General features: G+C 40.5%; 1 long non-coding RNA gene across 1 annotated transcript; it reads left to right on the top strand.

Moving 5' to 3' along the window:
• Positions 1-1,601: 1,601 nt before the first annotated feature.
• Positions 1,602-14,628, top strand: LOC132566292 (uncharacterized). Its single transcript, XR_009555053.1, has 4 exons — positions 1,602-1,716; positions 11,860-11,911; positions 12,202-12,317; positions 14,351-14,628. It is a non-coding gene; the product is annotated as an uncharacterized LOC132566292 (long non-coding RNA).
• Positions 14,629-17,239: the final 2,611 nt, after the last annotated feature.

Below are 17,239 nucleotides of genomic sequence, written 5' to 3'. Positions count from 1 at the left end.
GTGCAGGCTAGAAGGGTAGGGAGACTCATGAAATCTCCTGAGGTGGATATGGTGCTGCTTGGTCAGACTATGCACAGTAATCATTCAGTGTATTTTGTATAAGAGAAAACTAGATTCAGTGTGGTGTCGTGATTGGAGAGAGAATCAGGTTCAGCTTCCTGCGTGGCTACGGCAGTGACCTTGGACTAGTTTAATAATCTACTTTACAGAGTTGTGAGGATAAAATGGAGGCTGGGAGTACTATATGTTACCTTGAGCACGTTAGAGAAAGAGGCATTTTAAAATCTGTTACAGCAACAATATATAAGCTATGTATGCTAGGAGCAATTCTAAACAATTCTACTCTAAAGTAAGTTCCATTATATGCAAGACGGGCAACCATGTCAACCTGTCTGTAGCAGCAGAAAAAGAGCAAGAATCCAGTAGTGCCTTAAAGACTAGCAAAATTCGTGGTAGGGTATGAGCTTTTGTGAGTCATTGCTCAGTGAAAGCTCATACCCTGCCACAAATCTTGTTAGTCTTTAAGGTGCTATTGGAATCTTGCTCTTTTGTACCATTTTATTCATTGGGGTGTACTCTGAAGAAAGTGTTGATCAAATTCTAACCTTTGTCCACAAAAATGCATGCTCTCACATGAAGTACAATGAGATGATAGGAGGGACTGTACTACCTCAGACCATTTCCATACATCCTGTCATTACTGAAGACAGAACGTTTTTCTCAAGGCTTGTTGGCAACCCTAATTATTTAACACAAATGGACCAGTTGGCGTGCATTCCTTTACGTCTGCTCTGTTCTTTCACCCTCGCTGGACAACTGTGACTTATAACCTGCTAAAAATTATGTAATATAGAACTGCCTTGGAATAAAGGGATAGCAGACCACATGTATATTTACTTGACTGCAAATCTCCCTGAGGACAATAGAGCTTTCTCTTCATTGTACCATAAAACCCATGGAAGTCTCTGGCTTGAGCTGAACTGAAGAAGAGATCATCTTCCACCAAACACTGTCAGAATAACACTATATATCTCCCATCCAATATGCTTCCTTATTTTGTGGATTTCTAAATACAGTCATCTGAGTGTGGCTCTTTCACGGGAGCGCCATGATGAGCGCAATGATGTAAGGAATGTTTCTTATAAACCATTATTATCCCAACAATAAACAAGAAATTATAAACGAATCTCACTCTGCACTAGTGCTGTCATCTTTTGCAGCAGCCTCTGAGGAAATTCTGTGGCAAATATCCTGCTGAAAGATAGCTCTGACAGTTTTCCAGTTCAGTGAGATTGTGTACAAATAGTTCATGTTTTGTGAATGACTTTCTGTGACCAAAAAATGCATTTTCTAAACAATTGGATGTTTCTCAGAAAACTTGGGAGAATCTATTTTTCCTGTACAAAGGTCAAAGAAATACATTGCAGACACTGTTGCTTTAATTTTATAAAGTGTCATTTTTCTGGTGGTCATTCTCACACTTTTTGTTTAAAGAAGTCCTGTTGGCTTGACCAGGCAGCATCCTGGCACAGCTCGGAACAGGGAATCCCACAGGTAGCCACTTAACAGTAGCACTTAAATTCCATATGCCACTTAACAGTAGCACAGGTGCAGGAGATAAGGCAAGAACAGTAAGTAGGGGCAATAATTAGGATTCTTCTGTACATAAAGGCTGGTGAGTTAAGCTGATTGCAAGTATGAAGGCAGAGTCTTACTGTGAGTTCAACCTTTATTTTATGTTTTTTTCTAAGATTTTCTTTTCTGCATCTCAAGTAGTTGTCATAGCTCTGCCCATGACAGGTATCATCCTATCATGGCTTATTAAAATGCAGGTCTGAACTGGATTTTAACAAACCACTTACATGCTGCCTTATATACCAGGCTGGCCCATCTAACATACTACTGAGTATTGTAATGAGTAGTGGCTTTCCAGGATTCATGGGAAGTGCCCAGAGTTGAGCCTGAGGCTTGCCACCAGTGTTCCCTCTAAGCTGAGTTAGTGTGAGTTAGCTCACAGTTTTTTAGCCTGTGGCTCATACATTTTTGTCTTAGCTCAGGGAAAATGGTCCCAGAGCAAACTAATTTACACTGAAGCTTACAACTTTAATGCCAGTAGCTCACAAAGTAAAATTTTTGCTCACAAGACTCCACAACTTGGAGTATTGCTTGCCACGTAGCCATTTATAAACAAAATAGCCCCTATATAAATTAGAATAGATTGGCATCATCACTGTTTGGTGATTTTTGTGTGTATATCCTAAGAAAGTCTTGAGTTGGAGCCCAGGAATTATTTAAAGGTTAGGTATCTTAGAAATAAATGACCCATGTCATCTTTCTTGTAGTCTTCAATGAGCACTGATGTCTGCCTCCTAGGACATATTTATGCAAGAAATGGGCCTTATCCAGGGATAGCTTAAAAGACACACAGGGGAAGAGGAATGAGAATAAAGTAAACAGTGGTGGCAGCTGCTACTGAAACAATGTTATTTAATTTTGCACAGCCAATCAGATCTCCAATAGCCACTCAGAAACCCTGTTAGGCAAGAGCCCCACCAGACCCCACTCACTTTCTAACTACTCTTTGTGGCCACCATGGTGCTCACAGACACTCCACTGGGGACTCCCAAGCAACAATGGTGTACTCTTCCGAACTATTATTTCCCTCCACCCCCCAAAAGATCAAATTTATTCCAATACTAATTCATGAAGTTAATAGGATTATGTCTGGTTTCCTATGCCTACTGCATTGTAAATGTCTGGACTGTTGAACTAGTGTATTTGCATGGCACATGTACTCCTATCCTTGACCTGACAGGCCCTGGTTATCTATTTAAACACCACCTTAAAAAGTGTTTAATGAATTCCAGGCTGAGATTCGTCAATATGTCATCTTATCTGTTTTTCTTATTTGTCCCTTTTCATAGTAAATACCCCCTACTCAAGTTTTTTTTTAAAAAAGCAGACATTCTGTTATGCTGACTGGATTCTTTGTTACTTATTTGCTAAGAGAAGGCCCTGTTAGTGATATTTGGTGTCCTTGATGTCTGATTTGACTTTGTTCAATGAGATTTTCAGTTTGGTCTAATTAGTGAAGCTCGTTGCCATTTAAAAATCATTCAGTCTCTGCCAAAAATCACCATTTGAGTTTTTGATCCCTCAACAGTTGTTTGTATTTATATTTTATTTGTAAAAGGAAATACAGAAAGTACAGACAATTTGGAATATGTTAATAAGTTAACAAAGACAGTGTATCTCCTGAAGTTTCACATCAATTTGACACATTTTCAAATACCAGAAACACTTACCTTTCACCGAGCAGTCAGTTGTCTCTCATTTGTTGTTAATGGTCAGTTCATAAGCATTATCTTTGTGACTATATATATTTGAAAATAAAGTTACTGATTTAAAATTTTTAACCATATGTATGCTATATTTGTCATAACCATCCCCACAAGTTCAACATATCTTACTCTTTCTTTGTCCATTAATAACTATTTAACTGCAGTTATAACAAAGTTTGAGTCCAATGGCACCTTTAAGACCAAAAAAGTTTAATTTTGGGGTCATACAAAAGCTTATACCTTGAATAAAATTTTGTTAGTCTTAAAGGTGCCACTGGATTCAAATTTTGTTCTTTTGCTTCAGTCCAGCACCCACTTATATCTGACTGCAGTTAAACACTTAAAGAAAACTTTTTATCTTGGGTGATGGTTCTAATGTTGATTTCCAGTAATGCTTAATCTTATCATAGATACATACATCTGGTATGCTCTTGGAAAAGTCACAGTGCCAACAATTATTGAACTACTTGTTCATATGCATAATCCTATTGACATACAACAACTTCTACAGCTTCATAAACATTCTTTCCAAGACTGACTGAAATAGAGCATTTAGATGACTGGTTATCATGTGTAACTGTCCCTATTTAACAGAGACAGTCCCAATTTTCTGATATCTTTCCCTGGCAAGCCACCTTCTCTATTTTGGAGTTTGGGAGATGGCTTCTTATAATTGTCCCACCTTCCTTTAAATGTGCAGGATGAACTAGAGGGAAGACATCTCCTGTCTGTTTCACTTGGCTAGTCCCATCTTCCATACTTTCACAATGACAGCCAAAGTGCTGGGGGAACAGGAAGAACCACTGGGGATGTGACCAGCCCTGATCTTGCTCCTCCTCTGTGTCCAGGACCTTGCTTGCAATGGAGATTCTACCTCCCCCCATGACCTTGATCCAAACCAAATCACATAACAAATAAATCACTTGACTTGCTGTTAACATTAATCCATAGTAATAAAATAATCATCAGCCTGTCTGTCCATCTGTTTGTTTGGTTTTTTTAAAAACCATTTATTTATTTATTTATTTATTTATTTATTTATTTATTTATTTATTTATTTATTTATTTATTATCTCATCTTTCTCCCTAGTGTGGATAGATTGCAAGCTCTGGGTTGAGAAATACCTGGAGATTTTGGGGGTGAAGCCTGGGGAGGGTGGGTTTTGAGGAGTAGAGGAACCTAAGCAGCATATAATGCCATAGAATCCACCCTCCAAATCAGCCATTTTCTCCAGGGGAAATAATTTTGGTTATCTGGAGATCAATTGTAAATAGGAGATCTCTAGGTGTTCTCTTATTACATGCTGAAAGGCCCTCCAGCTTTGCCCCCCCCCCCCAAATTTTACACACACACCCATTCCCTTCTGCCAGTGGCCCTGTGGGGAATATGATTTTAGTGTTGGCTTCATCTCCTCCCCACTCCCAATTTTCTGTCTGAGCAGAAGGTGCTGCTGGACTCTTAATTCACCTAGATGATGCAAAAATGCTTATGCATGAAAACAAAGACATCCTGCAGCAAACAGCCTTTCATTTTGTGTGCTGCAGGAACTGTTATATTTTAAACATACTGTAACATACTGTTGCACACCTACAGCTTTTTCATATATATGAGTTAAATCACAAGCCCTAATTGCTGCTGGTTTCCTTCAGTGTTCTATATATAAACACAGTCCTCTGAATTTATTTTATTTATTTATTTATATCTAGACTTATACCCCGCCCTTCCCACCGAAGTGGCTCAGGGCGGCTCACAACATTTCAATTCACACAATTCAACTTAAAACATTTACATAATAAGTTAAAACCATAATTATGAATGTTGAAGTTCCCCTCAGTCACCATGAATCTATTTAATTCCCCTTTAAAGCTGTTTATTCCTGTGACCATCACTACATCATCTGCATTTTAATCACTCTGTATTTCCTTTTGTCTGTCCTGAATCTACTGTCCATCAACTTCATTGGATGCTCTTAAGTTCTAGTATTTTGGGAGACGGAGGAAAAGTTCTCTTTGTTAACTCTCTCCACTCCATGCATAATTTCATAAGCTTCTATCATGTCCCCCCTTAGTCATCACTTTTAAACTGAAAAGTATGAGGCTCTTCAGCCTTTCCTCATAGAAAAAGTCCTCTAACCCCCCTAATTATCTTGGTTGCCCTCCTCTGCACTTTTCCCAACTCTGAGATAAGGATGATGAATTTGCCATGGAAAATCACAACAAACTGACATTTTATGAGTGTTTTAATAAAACATACCAAAAAGTGTGCTAACGATTACAATGCAGTTTTGAAATCCTGGCTGTTCAAATTGTGACACTTTCACTAGCTAAGGTGCCCATTGGTTATGGCAATTGGGTGATATTTGGCTATTGTGCAACTGCATTTCCAGGAGTTCTAGGGCAGCAGTTTTTCTGTTTAAAATGTAAGCTGTTTTGGAAAAGGACTTTGTTCTGTTGAACTCCTACACTAAAAAAAAAAAATTCAAGGAAGCCGCTTAAATGCTGCCAGTTTAAAAGTAGCTTAGAACAAAGAAAAATGCTATCAGACTGTTCAGAGTTAAACCACAGACCCATATCTCTGCTGGTTTCCTTCAGTGTTCTACCAAAAGGGTGTTGGCTACATTATTAGAATAGGCTATTATTAAACTCCAGGATCTCTGCAAAGAATTATTGTCCTGTTTGCACAAGTGATGCTGAAAACAGTTTTTGGTTGTTCATTTTCTTTCTCTATAAATTGAACATAAATGCTACCCAAACTACTATGAATATCTGTATTTTACATTTTAAAACAATATTCATATAACCCCCTCCAAATTTTTAAAAATAAACATTCTGACAGACTGATTATTTGCATGTTTTTTCAGGAGAAAATTCTAGCCAGTTCAAAAGGACTCAACTCCCAAATATAACCTTTACATAGTATTACATTGTTTGTTTGTTAGCTAGCTAGCTAGCTATTTATTTATTTATTTATTTATTTATTTATTTATTTATTTATTTATTTATTACTTTACATTTATATCCCGCCCTCTCCGCAAGCGGACTCAGGGCGGCTCACAACATCATAAAAACAATCAATTCAATAAAACATATAAAACCATAATTTACTTATCAATTTAAAACTATTAGCGCTGTCTCAGTCCAATCTAGGCGGTATTGACTTCTGCCTATGCTCGCCAGCATTCTGTGGGATGTCCGGTGGCAGCCCATTTTCAATCAACCACAAAAGCCTGTTTAAACAGTTCGGTCTTACAGGCCCTGCGGAACGCCGACAAATCCCGCAGGGCCCTTATAGCTTCTGGGAGGGTGTTCCAGAGTTCTGGTGCTGCCACCGAGAAAGCCCTAGATCTTGTTATGCATAGCTTGGCTTCTTTTGGGCCAGGGGCAGACAGCAGATTTTTTGTCCCTGATCGCAGTGCTCTCTGGGGGATATATGGGGAAAGGCGGTCCCGTAGATAGGCAGGTCCCTGACCATATAGGGCTTTAAAGGTTAATACCAACACCTTGAAGCGAACTCGGAACACAACAGGCAACCAGTGCAGCTCTCTCAGCACTGGCTGAATGTGCTCCTGTCATGGTAGCCCCATTAACAGCCGCGCCGCAGCGTTCTGCACTAGTTGTAGTCTCCGGGTTAGCGTCAGGGGTAGCCCATGTAGAGAGCATTACAGTGATCTATTCTTGAGGTGACCGTAGCATGGATTACCGTCGCTAAGTCGTTGCGCTCCAGGTAAGGGGCCAGCTGCCGCACTTGCCAAAGATGGAAAAAGGCAGCTCTAACAGTGGCTGCCATCTGAGCCTCCATTGTAAGGGAGGACTCAAGGAGCACGCCTAAGCTCTTGACCTTGGGGACCAGTATCAGTGGCACCCCGTCAAGGGCCGGCAGCTGGATCTCTCTCCCTGGACCGCCCCGACCCAGGTAAAGAACCTCCGCCTTCGTCGGATTCAACTTCAGCTGACTCAGTCTGAGCCAAGAGGCCACGGCTTGTAATGCCAGGTCTAGATTTTCCAGGGTACAGTCAGACTGGCCACCCATCAATAGGTAGAGCTGGGTGTCATCCGCATATTGATGGCAACCCAGTCCATACCTCCTGACAATCTGGGCAAGGGGGCGCATATAGATATTAAGTAGCATCGGGGATAGGACCGCTCCCTGCGGCACCCCACAACTAAGAGAGTGCCTCTGGGATGCTTCCTTCCCTATCACCACCCTTTGTCCCCGATCTTGGAGAAAGGAAATCAGCCACTGCAAGGCAGATCCCTGAATCCCCACTTCGGTAAGGTGGCTAGTCAGAAGCTGATGGTCAACCATATCAAAAGCGGCTGACAGGTCTAATAACAACAGCACTGCAGAGCCGCCCTGATCCAGATGTCGCATAAGATCGTCCATGAGAGCGACCAGAACTGTCTCCATCCCGTGACCTGGCCGGAAGCCGGAATGGAATGGATCCAGTGCGGAAGTGTCCTCCAGAAATCCCTGCAGCTGAGTCGCCACCGCCCGCTCTATGACCTTACCCAGAAAGGGAAGGTTTGACACTCATATGGCTTATGCCACTATTAAATCCCTGAGACTAAGCAAGTGGCAGATGTGTGTAGTGAAATCCTGATGCCTTTCCCCCTATCTTTTTATTTTGTTTTGGTGGTAGGAAGGATCTTCAGCCTATTCCTGAACCACTGTTTCTCCATTATTGGTTCCCCACCTAAGCATTTTTCCTCTGAAACTTGGACATGCATTTTAATCTTACAAGTTGAGGGTTTTTTTAAACTGCTGGAAGGGAATAATGACATGGAGTCCACCCTGCAAAGCAGCCATTTTATCTAGGGGAAGTTTTCTCTTGCCATCAGGAGAGCAGTTGTAATTCTGAGTAAACTCCAGCCTTCACCTGGAGATTGGCAACAATGATTCCCCAGGAGGAAATGGCTTGTTTGGAGAGTGGAGTCCATGACATTGTACCTGAGATCCCACCCATCCTCAAACATCACCCTTTCCAGTTTCCACACCCCAAATCTCCAGGAATTTTCCAACCTGGAGTTGGCAATCTTATCTCCTTCCCAGCCAACCATCAACCTTCTTTCATCTGCCCCCTGACTTCAGCTTTCCATCTCCTCCCCTCTCCCTGAAGCATCTATCTAGGAAAAGGACAGTTTTTCTCCACAGTGGGGATCAAAGCAGTTTACATCATTCTCCTCTCTCCTTTTGGTCTACTCAACAACCCTGTGAGCAGGGCTCACTTTGTAGCAGGAGCTCCTTTGCATATTAGGCCACACACCCTGATGTAGCCAATCCTTCAAAAGCTTACAGTAGGCCCTGTAAGAATAGCCATATGCAAAGGAGTTCCTGCTACAAAGTGAGCCCTGCCTGTGAGGTAGGTTAGACTGCAAGTCTGTGACTGGTTCAAAAATCACCCAATCAGTTTCCACAGCAAGAACCTGGGTCTGGTAGATCCTGCTCTGAAGCGTTAACTGCTATGCCACTCTTGCTGTTATTGGTGTGTGGGGGGGTGCTGCTGCTGCTGAATAGTAGCAAGCAGCCAGACCTAGTTAAGTCATACCAGTCAGGTGGCATCAATCCACCCAGGGTGTGCTGGCAGGACTAGGGTAGCCAACCTCCAGATGGAGGCTGAAGAACTGGGATTATAACTGAACTCCAGACAACAGATCTCTCTCCTCTTGCAGAAGGGTGGAGGGTGGACTCTGTTTAGCTGAGTCCTCTCCCCTCCCCAAACTCTGACTCTCTTAGACTCCACCACAAAATATCCAGGAATTTCTCACCAACCTAGAGCTGGCAACCCTAGCCAAGACTGGTCCAATGAGTTCTCCCTCAAAGGCCAAAATAGGCCTGGAAAGGGCCTCCCCATGCCTTTTACTGACAGAACCAAGCTTGGAATGCTATGGTTGCCTAGCAACAGCCACTGAGGGAAAATGGAGGACCTGGTGGGACAGGCTAATAGGACTTGAAGACAGCTTCCCCAGTGGTCCATTCCTTGTCTGTCCTGGGGCTGGAGGGTGGGGTTGCTGTCCATCGAGATTGGGTGACGCGCAGCTGCTGAGCTGGGAGGGTAGGTGAGTCATTGCCAATACAGCTTGCCATATGTGTGTGTGTACATAAACGTCTATAAATATAATTTCAGCGTTGAGAATTCAAACCATATTAGGATTCCAGAGAATTGCTTTGTTTTAGCTAAATTGCAGAGAATAAAACTTTCCAACCCTAATCTTGCAACCATTATAAGTGGTTGAATTCTAATAAGGACATCCTTGTATCAGGAACTGCTCCTTCAGCTTTTTAACTCCCAATCTATTGCACATGCATGCTGTTAGTTTTCTTTAAAAAGAAACCACATAGGGTTTGGAAAATGATGTAATAATAATAATAATAAATTTTTATTTATACCCTCCCCTCCCCGCCGAAGCAGGCTCAGAAGTAATAGTTCAGAGAATCAGTACTAGGAAAAAAAGAATGGCTAGTTTCTGAATGGTGATGCTTTCTCTACATCAGTAACCACTGTGGTAAGAAGTCAGATTTAACTTTAATATGTATCTCGATTACCTAATGTTGTTGTAATTGGTCATTGAGGGTATTTCTGGTCACAATATTTCTGGATGACATACTACAGTAAATTATTAATGATTCACATGTTAAAAAAAGTCATTGTTACTTTGTGGTGAATCTGTTTCTCCAAGATACTCGGAAAGCAGGATCTCCTGTGCATGCAAAAATTCACAGCATTTCAAGTTTAAAGGATCAGGTAGCGGGTGATATAAAAGACCTCTCTCTGAGAATCACTGCATGTCAGAGTAGACAATACTGAGTAGACAATACTGATTCAGTATAAGGCAATTTCATGTGTTCAGTTAATTGTAAAGCATCTGTTAGTTATATAGCATCATCATAAAACTGTAAAGCATTGTAAAGTTAATTGGCAAGCATCAGTTAGTTGGCAAGCATCTCAGGGCTTTTTTTTTTTTTAGCAGGAACGCAGGTTCCGTCTGGCTTGGTGTCAGGGAGTGTGACCTATTATGCAATTGAATTCCTGCTGGGCTTTTCCTGCAAAAAGTCCTGTGTGAAACAATGGTGATGTCAGGGGGTGTTGCCTAGTATGCAAATGTGTTCCTGCTGAGCTTTTTCCAGAAAAAAGTCCTGAGGAAGACATTCAGAAACCTTGCAGTCCCTTTGAGGATGGAGAAGGATACTTTCCAATCAATCACAATCATAGTCTCCTGGAATATTTGTTTTTCCTTGACAGAGTAAAATTGATGTTGATTTTATAATGAAAAAAGGAAATTATCTAGGTTAACTGTACTGTGTGGCCATGTGAGAGTGTCTGAGTACCACTTATTGCTTCCTAGACCTTGCTGCACAAGTTTTCTGGCCAAAATCATTAGTAATTCCTCTTGGCTTAAACCATGTAAAGGCTTAAATCTTTGTTAAGTATATTCAGTTCATTACCAGCCCACATCTTTCTACTCAACATGTAACAGTCCCCCCCTCCCACACTTTGGGGGAAGGCATTAGTTAGTTTGTTCCTATCTGTACTTCTCCTGCTGGGACAGCTCCATGCTTTATTTGACAAAATGCAGCCATGTGGCTAAAAGAGTTATTAAAAGCATTAAAGCATTAACCTCTCATAACCCCATTTTTCACTTTGTACACATCCATAAGTGTTTAATCGAACTAGAGTTAAACACAAAAAACTTGGAGAAGAAACTTTATACATTCCCTTCAGTTTATACAAAACCAGCATGATAAGAAGCCAAAAGAAGTAGAGGGAAGACAACGCCATGCAGAAAACACTCATCATTTCATTCACCTTCTATACAGCTATTATCATATTTAAAAGCCTGGTTTCTAGAGTAATTTCACATGGGTCAGGCTCCTTTCTGTAATAAATGATTCCCACCTCTCCTTCTTTGAAACTGCTAGAGAAAGCATGACTTAAATTAGAAAGAAGACCCTGGAGAATGAAAGAATGAATATTAGTGTCACACAAGGCAATCCTAATAAGAGTTACATTTAGAAGAATGTAAGTCAGTTAAGGATTGCCCTGTAATTGTCTTTTAAGGTGAAAGTTGCATGGTGGGATAAATACATGGTTGTTATTCAGTTATTTCAGGGGAACATACATTTGTTGTGCATTAGTTACATTTTGCTGGCATTTGGTTATTTAGAAATGTCAGTGTCCATCCCATACCATCACAAAGCACACATTTAGTAGTAGTAAAATACATTTACTATGGTTGCAAAGCAATTAAAGAATATTTAGTCTACAGTCTGTATTTAACCCACTAACAAATGAATTAAATTCAAATAATTATGCACAGTACCAGAACCTCACTTTTTTGAGTTTTAGTATAAGACAAATTAACAGAAAAATGAACAAAAGCCACCTCTGATGTAAGAAGGAAGACCAATAATACTTCATATTTGTATAATAATACTCTAAAATTTCAAAGCACTTCACAAGTATATACCTGAGAATACCCAAAACTTTTACTATAACTGTACTTTATTATCTTTTTTTAGAAAACAATGAAGAACAGAAGGTCAAGCAAACTGCTGAGGTGTCCAGGGTGAGGTAAGATTGCAATAGGACAAACTGTGTTCCTTTGAAACAGCAACCACAGTGACATTACATTTTCCAGCACTGCTAAAGGTTTCTCTCCAGCATGTTCCTGAAGAAGTTTATAAGTTTTCCAGGTGTGACCGCTGAAATTACATTGTGCAGGCTTGCTTGAAAAATCAAGACATTCTGTGGGGATATGGAAAAAGAAGGATTATTTAAATGTATGGAAACTAATTATCAAGTTTTGATGGTTTAAAAATTATCAAGTTTGGATGTCTTGCTAAATTGGTTTGTCTTTTTAGAACTCTCCCAATACAATTGATGCCCATCAATATTTGTTACATTTATATCCTACCTTCCTTCAAGAAGTTTTGAGGAGTGTTTATAATTCTCCCTTCTTTCATTACCACCCTGTCAGGTAGGCCATCTCAAAGTTGTGGCAAATCAGAATAGACCAGGGGTGGCCAAACTTGCTTAATGTAAGAGCCACATAGAATAAATGTAAGATATTTGGAAGGAAGGAAGGAAGGAAGGAAGGAAGGAAGGAAGGAAGGAAGGAAGGAAGGAAGGAAGGAAGGAAGGAAGGAAGGAAGGAAGGAAGATGGGGAGGGAGGGGAGGTGGAAAGCAAGCAACTTTAACTTTAAAAGCCTGACTTGGCTTGGAGAAGTGATTTAAAGAGAAAAATGCCTTCTCCAAACCAGCTGATGGGGCAGTGGACGGGGGGCTTCAAGAATCACACAATATGTATAAAAGAGTCACATGTGGCTCCCAAGCCAAGTTTGGCCACCCCTGGAATAGACAATACTGACTTTGATAGACCAATAGACCAATAGTCTGATTCTGCGTAAGATAGCTTCATGTTTTCATATGCATGTTGACTATACCACTCAATTTATTAAGATGCAAACTGTTATGCTATTTGGAATGCTAAAGCAGTGAAAGTAAAGTGAAGTGTTTTATAGGTTAACTGCCAGAATGTAAGTATTTCTATGCCTAATATTATTTTTATGCTTTGCATCTGTTTGCATTGATAGATTAGTTTCAAACTGCAGGAGGAGAAATCTGGAAACACTTGCCAGAAAGGTTTTTAAACTGAATAGCTAAAATAAGAAGACCTATACAGATTAAGAATGATGATTGTCCCCCCTGCAATATTAAAATCATGGGATAAAATACAGAATAAATTTGAGCATTCTGTTATCTCCAGTGACTTTTGTTCTGTGTCATTTTAATAATACCAAAGCAGTAAGCATTGAGAGAAACAAATAAAAAGGCCAGCAAGCCACCCGCCACCCAAAATCACATAAGAAGTGGAGAAAGGATGGCGTGGGCTTCTACAGGGATTAATGAGGGCTGCTGGGGGCATGGCAAAGCCCCTGGTGGCTGACTGGCTGCCCATGCCTAATCCAGGGATTGTTATGCAGCTACACCTACTATTCAATGGACAAGGTAGGTGGGAAGGAAGAGGGGGAGCTGTCAGAAAGGTTCAGGAGCTGTACTCCTGTGAGCTCCTGCTGAATCTGAGGCCTGGTTACTCTCTAGAGTATTAACTGCTGAGATCAAGGGGTGATTGAACAGGAAGCTGCTTGTCTAGTCCTGAAACTAGGGTTGCCAGGTCCAATTCAAGAAATAGCTGGGGACTTTGGGGGTGGAGCCAGGAGACATTGGGGGTGGAGCCAGGAGCAAGGTTGTGACAAGCATAATTGAACTCTGAAGGGAGTTCTGGCCATCACACTTAAAGGGACTGGACACCTTTTAAATGCCTTCCCTCCTTTGGAAATAATGAAGGAAAGGGGCACCTTCTTTTGGGGCTCATAGAATTGGGAGCCTCAGAAACAAAAATGTTTACGTGAGATTTATGTTCCAAAATGCGAGTGCAGACCGCACATCTTGTGCTTCCGCATTATATTTTTAAACAAGGACATAAATGTACACACAGAAAATTTTGTTTCTGAGGCTCCCCTTGTTGAACATTTTTGACAATTTACACATCACCCTAATGATTTGAGATTTTTTGTTCTAGAAAAGTTTCATGCTTGGTTTCATGGAAAAGTAGACATGAACAAATGGCTGTTAAAGCAGGAAATGTGTTGGGTTTTTAAATTCAATTCTTTGATGCCCAATGGGTTAAATAGTGACTGGGACTTTTCATGCTTTTTGTAAAATAATTTTCTAATTGTAATGTTATAGTATACTATGTATTAGGAGTGCCACTGTAGATTTTTTGTCTATCATTTTAAGAAAAGTTGTAATGGATAACACCTGTTGTTTATAAGTGCATTCTGGTCGATCACTTTATGCTGTTGTCTGTCTGTAGAATGTTGGAGTGTTGGTCTACCGTATGAATTATTTCAATTTGTTTTGAAGGTATGTATAATGATTATGGCTTGTATCATGAAATTTTGGTATTTATAATGTTGCTAGTGAGTTTTAACTTTCTATTCATGCAGCTCGTTGAAGCCTCATGTGAAACAGGGCATTATGCGCATCCCTGTTGCGATCTTGTGCCTTGCTGCTTCCAACCTCTACACTGGCTAAAAGAAGATTTGGAGCATTGGACTCTACTTTCACGGCTCACCTTACCACTTCCCGAGATCTCAGTTTTAAAGAATAGACTGTCAACTATAAGTATATGAATTGTTTGTTCAGATGTGGTTTACTTTTGCACTTTATATAACATTGTATTTTCTTACAAATGAATTGCAACATAAAATATTGAATTTCTTTATTGGAGGCTGGCTTGACGTGAATGCCTTTGGGCTTTTCCCCTGCCCCAATTGGGGATTGGCAACCCTAACATATAGTCATAATTCTAGCACAAATTGTTAGGTTCTAAATGTTGTTTCATGTTATCATCAAATATGAAAGAATGAAATCAAACATGGAACTATCACATATCAAACACAGAAATTAAATATCAAATATTCCCACCACATAATCAGCAAATATTTTAAAAATTGCAGAAGAAGCAGATTTTAAGATGGATTTGTGGAAACGATTTTGGAGCTCTACTTTGCTCCACATTGCTGCTTTTCTTTATTTATTTATCATTTAACGTCTGCCCTGTCCTACCCTGCAAGCAGGCCCAGGGCAGGTTACGACAAATAATGAACATATAATCCAGCTTCTAGTACATCAACCCAAGCAATAAACAACAATAAAACATCAATTAATACCAGTGATACAATTATAACAATTGACGACATCAACAGTTATAGAATATTGGATTGCTTCCATATAGGTTCCCCACATATGTGCGGGTGGATGACAATTAGTGCTGATGGACAGACAAGGGCAAAATAGATTGCACATAGAAAGCAAACAAGCTGTGCAGGGATAGGGAGGCCAAAACAATTTTATCTCCACTGCCTCAACCAAGCCTCAGTCTCCATTTTGGTGGAATATCTCCATTAAGCAAAAGTCCCAAAGGGACAGGATCTTAGGGGGAGTGTTCCACCAGGCCAGCACCAGAGCCTTTTTTGGTTGAGACTAGGCCGACATCCTTGGGGCTAAGGGCCACCAGCAGATCTTGGTCCGTTGACCACAATGCTCTTCTGGGGACATACCAGGAGAGACATCCTGAAGGTATGCTGGTCCCAGACCACAAAGGGCCTTAAATGTCAAAACCAAAAATCTTGAACTTGATCTGATATTCAACTGGAAGCCAGTGCAGCTGATGGAACACTGGATATATGTGTGCTTTTAATGGTGTTTCTGACAGAATACAAACTGCTGCATTCTGGACCATGTGAAGTTTCCAGATCAGACTCAAAGGTAATCCTGATTAGAGTGAGTTGCAGTAGTTCAGCCTGGAGGTGGTCATTGCATGGGTCACTGTAGCTCTGCTGGGAGGGAGAGATAGGGAGCCAGCTGCCTGATCTGATGAAAATGGAAGAATCCCAATCTGGCAACATATGTGACTTAGGCTCCCATAGATATCCTAAGGGGAGGGAGGGAAAGAGGTCTTTGAGCAGTGAAGGAAGCAAGCAAGCTACATGTTACACTCATCTTGGGCAGTGTGTGGATCCATCACAAGACTTTCAATCAGATGTGTGCTATAAATTTCCTACAAGGAATTAATGCATGGAGCAGGTGAAGACCACAGTGCATTGGAAGAAGGTACTTCCCACACTGTTTTCCTGACTTGGAACATTTACTCCATTGGGGGTTTCCATGTATACTAATGGGTTTCTTATACAGATCAAATAGTGACCTTGGACCATCTGAAGCCAGAAAATGGTGCAAGGGAGAGAGTTTAAGTCCCAATTTGAATCAGGCTCCTGTGTACCTGGGAACTGAGTTAAACATGCACATCTGATTGAAAATCCTGATGGCAGAGCTGGACCTGGTCATAACCCAATAACTGTATAAAATGTAGTTAGCCTCCAGTTGGACATGGATAGCAGTGTTCTGTTACTGTCATACAGAATTTCTAAGGAAGTTGGTTGCAGAATCTTGCCTCCTTCAAATTATGTCAGAAACTAATGGCTGACCAACATGGTGTCTTTTCCCCCTAGCCAATTACTCACTAGTGAAATGAAAAACCTCAAAAGAGGTGTATTCATCCACTGTAAGTGCTGGGTCCCTTCCTGCGGCTGCATACACAAGCTTTATTAATATGTTTAGAGGGACATGGGTTCATTGCTAATGGAAAATAAAAGGTAAATACTGTTTCTCATTAATCAGAAGCCATACCTTTGCTTATTTGTGAAGATTATGTTTTGTTGAGGTAGCAAACGTTACTCAGTGACCCTAAGAAGGCAGCTCCATTGTTCAAGTTAAGTAGCTACTTTTGATAAATCTGCCAGAACTTCTTATGACACCACACTGTTAGTCTAATATTCCTTGTACTGTTCAAACAAACTTCTACAAGATAGATTCCAGGCTGGACGGAAAGGGTAGGGGAAACATTATCTTTGATAGATGAGTTAATTAAATATCCAGCGTGTTAAGCCTACTGACAGCGCCACTCTTTTTCTGAAAAATGCTAACACACTATGCCACAATAACTATTTTGCAGCACTCAGTTTTTGAAAGTGAGTGTGAAACTGAAGATTCTTTTCAGCTACTTGAAGAAAAAAGGCCCCAGTTGGTGATTTAAAAAGCTTTATGATTTATAATTTAGCACTTGCTTTTCAAAAAATCCAGACATTGACTGTCCACAGATGGGCAAATACAGGGATAAATCCAGGTCTCTGATAATTATGCTCAAGAGGTTCAACGCACATTCTAGTTGCTGGTTGCAAACAAGGACTTTTTGTATTTAATCTGAATGTGTCCTTTTGCATAATTATATTGCTTTCTTGAATTATGAGCGAGATGGAGTTCCTTAAATAAAA

This window comes from Heteronotia binoei, chromosome 2 (genome assembly GCF_032191835.1).
Source record: "Heteronotia binoei isolate CCM8104 ecotype False Entrance Well chromosome 2, APGP_CSIRO_Hbin_v1, whole genome shotgun sequence".
Taxonomy (NCBI): Eukaryota; Metazoa; Chordata; class Lepidosauria; order Squamata; family Gekkonidae; genus Heteronotia; species Heteronotia binoei.
Note: the sequence above shows the minus strand (reverse complement) of the source record. Positions and strands in the feature narration are given on the sequence as shown.